Source organism: Triticum dicoccoides, chromosome 7B, assembly GCF_002162155.2.
Source record: "Triticum dicoccoides isolate Atlit2015 ecotype Zavitan chromosome 7B, WEW_v2.0, whole genome shotgun sequence".
Taxonomy (NCBI): Eukaryota; Viridiplantae; Streptophyta; class Magnoliopsida; order Poales; family Poaceae; genus Triticum; species Triticum dicoccoides.
This window is the reverse complement of record NC_041393.1, coordinates 681,361,538-681,368,966: the sequence shown is the minus strand read 5'-3', so window position 1 is coordinate 681,368,966 and position 7,429 is coordinate 681,361,538.

Genomic DNA, 7,429 nt, shown 5'->3' with positions numbered 1-7,429 from the left:
CTCGAACTTCTTATCTTTCTTGAGGAGTTCGGTTAGAGGTTTAGCAACCTTGGAGAAGTTCTCGACAAAGCGACGACAATAGCTCGCTAAGCCCAGAAAACTCCGAACTTGCTTGACCGACTCAGGTGGAGTCCAATTAAGGACGGCTTGAACTCGCTCAGGGTTAACAGCAATACCTTTACCAGATATTACATGACCCAGATAGGTCACTTCTGACAACCAGAATTCACATTTAGAAAATTTGGCATAAAGGCGATACTCTCGAAGTTTCTTCAACACTAGCCTTAGATGTTCGGCATGTTCTTCCTCGTTCTTGGAGTAGATGAGTATATCATCGAGGTAAACCACGACGAATTTATCCAAATACTCCATGAAGATTGAGTTCATTAACCGAGAAAAGGTGGCTGGAGCGTTGGTTAAACCGAAGGACATGACGGTGTACTCGTATTGGCCATAACGAGTAACAAAGGCCGTTTTAGGAATGTCCCCGTTTCTGATTTTGATTTGATGGTAGCCCAACCTCAAATCCATCTTGGAGAAGACTGAGGATCCAGCGAGCTGATCATAAAGGTCGTTGATCCTGGGGAGCGGATATTTGTTCTTGATTGTGACCAAATTGACAGGTCGGTAATCTACAACCATCCGGTCTGTACCATCCTTCTTCTTGACGAATAGGACGGGGCAAGCCCACGGTGATGAGCTAGGTCGGATGAAACCCTTTTTCAAGGACTCATCGAGTTGTTTCTTAAGCTCGGCTAGTTCTAGGGGTGCCATCTTATAAGGTCTTCTAGCAATCAGAACGGTTCCTGGGATGAGGTCTATTACGAACTCGACATCCCTGTCAGGTGGAACACCCGGCAGTTCCTCTGGGAAGACATCCGGGAAGTCACGGACTACCGGAATGTCCTCAAGGTCTGGCAAAGGGCTGGCGTTAAGAGAATATAATTGTCGCTTGGCTATTCGGGTTAAGACATTGACTATCTTCCCCGAAGGATGGGTGAGTTGAACAGTCCTAGAGAAGCAATCAATTTTGGCATGATGAGCTGACATCCAGTCCATACCCAAAATGATATTAATGTCTGAAGATTTAAGGGCTATCAAAGACGCAAGGAAAACAAGTCTGTCGACTTGGATTTCATTTCCATGGCTTACTCTAGAAGTTTGCCATTTGGATCCCGGAGTTTGAATTACCATAGAGGTTGGCATATCACCGAATGCGACGTTATGCAAACGAGCATAGTTTTCAGATATAAAAGAATGAGAGGCTCCTGTATCGAAAAGAACAGATGCCGGGTGGCAATTAACAAGAAGCGTACCGAGAACGACGTGGGATCCTCTTGAGCTTCTTCGGCAGAGATACAGTTGACATGGCCACGTGAAGCGGTGACCGGCTTGGCGTGGAACACTTTTCCTGTCGGCTTGCCACGGCCAACAGCTTTAGCAGACTGGTTGGGGTTGGTCTGGGGACACTCACGCATATAGTGGCCAGATTCCCCACACTTGAAACAAGTCACGGAACTGGTACGTGGAGGAGCATTGTTGGTTGGACCCCCATAGGGCTTGGCCGGTGCAGACTGTTGAACAGGGCGAGGCGCCTGGAAAGATGGCCTCGGTGTGAACCTGGGTGGCAGGGCAGTGTTGGGTACCCACACGCGGCGCTTCTGAGGACCAGCACCGGATGAGGAACCCATGTCACGGCCATGCTTGCGTGTTGCGTCATAATCAGTCTGACCAGTTTCAGCACTGATGGCCTTGTTGACAAGTTTCTGAAAAGATGTGCACTCATGCAGACGGAGGTCACGGCGAAGCTCAGGACTAAGTCCCTTACGGAACCTTGCTTGCTTCTTGGCGTCAGTAGACACTTCCTTAGTTGCATATCGTGCGAGGTTACCAAACTCCTTGCTGTAAACATCCACAGAAAGTCGGCCTTGGGTGAAACTGCAAAATTCCTCACGTTTACGGTCCATGAGACCCTCCGGAATGTGATGTTCACGGAAAGCCTCGCTGAACTCAGCCCAAGTAGTGACATGGCCCGCTGGGCGCATAGCTCCATAATTCTCCCACCATAGACTGGCAGGGCCTTCAAGATGATATGCAGCAAAGGTGACCTTGTCAGCCTCCGCTACCAGCGCGGAACGCAGTTTGTGAGAGATACTGCGAAGCCAGTCATCAGCGTCGAGAGGCTCGACGGAGTGGTGGAACGTGGGTGGATGCAATTTGATAAAATCACTGAGTGACACCACGTTAGTCCTCTGATGGTGTGCCGTGTTCTGTTCAATACGCTCCAACAAACGGTTGGTCTCCCGCTTGTTTCTCTCAGCTTCCATCATAACCTCGGCTAGTGAAGGAGGATGAGGCAGATTTACATCCCTGACTTCACTGCCTTCGGCCTGCTCTTGAGGAGCAGGGTTAGCGCGCGTGTTGACCATCCTAGGTAAACAAGACAAAGATTTAGTCAGGATGATAAAATTCCGACATAGGATATAAAATGTAAGGAATAACTCGGAATGCAAGATGATCATCCGTATGACATGGTAGATACAGAAACTGCTTCTTTTATTCCATCGTCATACACACCATACAGGGTTTAGTACAAGACCAAACAAAGTACTATTACGGTGAAAAGAGGATTACATCTCATCGGAGGCATCCCAAGCTCCTATACATTATTTTTCTACACCTCCGGAAAGAGTACAAACTAGGTCATATCCCACGATCACGCGGGACGATAGACGACACAGCTAGAGCAACTAGCGATACTACCACTAACTCAGACCGATCCGTAGTAGTCCTCGTAGAAGTCACCTCCATAGCCTGGAAGCTCAACATGATCATCCGGAAACAGACGATCTCGCGGAGCTTGTGGACCATAGGGACTAGGATGAGGTCTTGGACCAACAGACGGTGGCCTGCGGGGACCGCGAGGTGGGGTGATGCCTCCTACATCACGCCAACCCATCACGTCTGGCAGAGCAGATCTCACAGGATAGAGATCGTGCATATCTGAATATCCAGCTTGCACCGCCGGTGCGAACCGAGTCAAAGTGGCCCAGTGGTCAGCACGAGTATTGAAGAGCTCTAACCTTAAGGCCCGATTTTCACGGTCCTTATCCTCGAGCATCTCAGCAGTGGTGCGAGTCCGTGAATCCTCCTGAGTGGGGTCAGCATAGATAGCCTGGAGATACCCTTGTGCTCTCGGAAGTGATCCTGGCATATACCGGAAAATCAGAGTCCCGAAATAGACCAGACCTGACTCGCATGATGGTCATCATAGAGTAGGCGGCGTCCTGCACAGCCATCTCAATGGTAACCCCGAGTCCATAGGAGCAGTGAAGGGGCTCGGTGGATCCAGGATAAGATGGAAATATCCTGACAGTGCAGAGATACTGGCTTTGATTGAAGTCCCGAAATTGCTCTTCGATCGTGTACTCAGGATACCAGCGGTATCCAGCCTCAGTCATTACCCTGACCAACTTGGCAGTATGGCCAGGTACATCTAGGCATCGAGTCAGGCGAACCACTTGATTGAGGTCGCGAGTGGCCATCTGAAAGCACAATCATAATGCAAGGGCATTAGAATTTCTAGCAAAATTTCGGCAGCACAACAGCTGTAAATGCTCAAGAAGGATTTTGAGACATTTGACAAAGGATTTCATACACACTCAACACCATCATAACAAATTCTGAGTCCATCTTAGCACATAATATGGTAGAAGAACTGAACTAGGCTTGTATCCATCAAACCTATAAGGTACTACTGATTAGTAACACGTGATCCTGATAGAGAGAATAGATCCTAATTCCTTAACCCCTGGTGGAAGAATGGACTGACTCAGATCAGAATGTCATTAGGTAAAGGAGTAAAAAGAGCCTTACGTTCCAACCCACAAACAATTCCCCTACATATAACTAAAGAATTTCTAGACTCAACATCGACCAGTTTGGCTTGGAGAACCTACAGGCAGTCCGGCTCTGATGCCAACGCTGTCAGGACCCCGACTCGATGTCACATCGATCTAGCCGGTAACACCTCATATCACTTTGCGGCCTCACGCACGGTATCCCCACGGGTGTCGCCTTACCTTTGCCCGGGACCGTTTGCGCCTTTTGGCTCACGTATATGATAGTGTCGCTAGCATCCATATGATAAGGAGCCCGGGCTGACATGACTAGTCGTAAACCCAAAGTGGCACAGACTTACAGGGACATGCATCCATGACCCAGCTTCGAACGTGTCGGTCATCAGCAAGTGGGTCCGGGCTGTAGCACTGGGCTAGCAGGACTCCGGTAAACCGGGCTGTAGCGGGCTAACAGGACTCCGGTACTCAAAGCGTGACATTTCCCCGAAGGGACAGACACAGGAACGAAGAAGGACACATGCCGGCCAGCCTAAGTGTCCCAGAGCAGTAGCAAGCTACCATCAGCGGTAACACTAGGAGACATTTCCCAGTAAGAGAGGCTACTAAAGATAAACAACTAGATAGTCAGTTCCCACACATACCAAGCATTTCAATCATACACACAATATGCTCGATATGTGCAATTACAACGAAGCATCACAACATGACTCTACGACACAAGTACTTTATTTAAGGCTCAGGGAGCCATACATAACATACACAAAGGTACGGGTCTCACGACCCAACATACAAGTCATACAGTCATACAAACCAGCAGCGGAAGTAACTTGTCTGAGTACAGACAACTAGTAAAACAAAAGAGGCTTGGAAAGCCTAGCTATACTACGTGGTCCTTCACAAGCTCAGGGTCACCACCTGGGTCTTTAGCCTACTCGTTGATGTCAATGTCTACATAGAACCCATCAGAAGGGGTTGCAGCGTCTTCTGTAAAAATGTAGATTATAGCAACATGAGTACAAAGGTACTCAGCAAGACTTACATCAGATCCTACATACATACATATTATCAAGAAGGGTTGGTGGAGTTATTGCAGCAAGCCAGCTTTGACTCTTGGCTAGACTATCCTACGATACTTCAACTTGAAATGGTTTTGCGCACACGAGTCCACTACTCCCCACTTCAATACACTACCGAGGATCCACCTCCGTCTCCCTATGGAAGAGCCATCCTCGGCACTCACACTTATCTTGAGGCTTTTAGCAGTTTCCATTTACTTGTCTATGAACTGTATAGGCAACCAAGTAGTCCTTTACCGCGGACGAGGCTATTCGAATAGATCATGATAACCCTGCAGGGGTGTACTTCTTCATACATGTTTCCACCACTTAGCGTCTGCACACGACATGTGCTCGGTAGACTTCAAGCGAAAGCCGACGTGGGTGTAGACCACGACCTACCTAAACACTTAAGCCTCTAGTCCAGGTTTATCGCCTATTCAGGTTCCATCCGCAGGGAGTCCGGCCGAGGTTTCCCATACGGCCCCGAACGATGTGAACAGGGTTCCCGAGATACCTAACGGGTATTCGGTACACCGTGCCACGTACCTACCGCATCACAGCCCACCCCTACGGTCAGCGCTGTCCACGGCCTCCAGTAGGCTACAAACACCAGAAACTACTTGCAACTCCTGGACAAAGAGCTAGGGTGAATAAGAAGTCGAGCGGGGTCATATTTCAGGGCCCAATGCATGGTAGTAGCTGTATCTTAACTCACACATACAGATCTCAGTGCTTAAGGTCGGCTTCAATGAAACAACCCACCATGTACTCCTACATGGCCTCTCATCGATACCTTTACCAAATCGTGTTCACCACACCACTCTCATTACCGACATAATCATTTCACTCTAGCCATCACCCAGATGAACCAGACCTGACACGACTCTAAGCATAGCAGGCATAGCAAGGTAGGAACAACACATACATATGGCTCAATCAACTCCTACACATGCTAGTGGGTTTCATCTAGTTACTGTGGCAATGACAGGTCATGCAGAGGAAATGGGTTCAACTACCGTAGCACACAGCAGTTTGAAATGCGTTCTCTTAATGCAGTAAAAGAGAGCAGGAGCGAGAACATGGGATTGTATCGATATGATCAAATGGTTGGTTGCTTTCCTGATGGTTCGATGCACTGATACGGTTCTTCGTTAGGGTAATCACGGTAATCCTCGGAGGCAGAACCTGTCGCAAAGGACACCGATACACAACCATCACCAAACAATGTGCAACAATATGATGCATGCATGAAACATAGAAATATGAGTGTGTTGGGCTAATGCAACTAAGACCAGAGGGGTTTGAACAAATTTGAATCAAAGATTCAAATTTCAAACTTAAACATGGCCTTTTAAAGTGATTTTCCTTATTCTGCTTAAAACATCAATTTAACTTGTTTGATCATGCATGAAAATAGTATAGATGGATAGATTGGATTTTTCTGATCATTTTTCATATATAATTTGTCTGATTTGGAGTTACAGAATAAAAGTTATGAATTTTTGAAGTTTAAATAATATTCTGGAATTTCCTGATTTAATTTAAATCCAGAAATATAATTATTGCGCCAGCATGACGTCAGTGGTCAACTGCGGCTGGCTGGGGTCAAACCTGACGTGTGGGGTCCACACGTGAGTGACAGGGGGGGTTTAACAGGGTTAGTTTAATTCTAATTAGGAATTAGTGGCGCTGGGGCCCACTGTTAGTGTCAGGGGGGTTAATTAAGCGGTGATTAGCACTAATCTGACCACCTGGCCGACGGGGCCCACGCGTCAGTGACCCTGGGGGGGTCAAACCCCAGGTCAGACAGGTCAAACCCACCGGCGACATGACGCCGGCGGGGTCCGAGACGGCGACGCGATGCGGAAACGCGCTACAGGGCACGGGCGAGGCCGTGCTTGGGCTCGCTGGAGAGCTCTTGCTCCCGCGCGTCGAACGGTGGTGGTGGCCGTGCCTGAGGTGGCCGGTACCGACGACGGCGATGACCGTGGCGGCTGCCGGAGCTCGGTTAAGCTCGGGGTCGAGGCTACAACGGCTGCGGAGATGCGGGGTTGGCACCTACGGCTTCTACGCGGTGCGGTGAGGACGTGGGTGTGCTCGGTTGGGCGCTACGGTGACTGTGGCCACGACGGCGACGAGGCACGGCGGCGGCGAGCTTCGGAGCTCAAGGGGGCGGCAACTACATGATGCTAGGGACGACGGGGCAAGGGGGAATCGGGTCAGTGGCTCACCGCGGAGCTGCAGGGATGGTTAGCGGGCTCGGGGACGTCCGGTAGCTCCCGATTCGACGGCGACGATCTCCGGTGGCCGAGGAGGGGAACGGTGACGTGGGCGGCGATGCAGGGCTTCCGGAGAGGCTTGGCTTGGTGGGGAGGAAGAGGGGGTCGCGGCGGAGCTCCTGAGCTCAGCGGAGGGGCGAGGGGTGGCCGGTGACGGCTGCTATGGCGAACGGCGGCGATGGTGGTGTTCGGCCGTGTGAGAGAGAGAGCGAGGGAGAGGAGGGAAGAACCG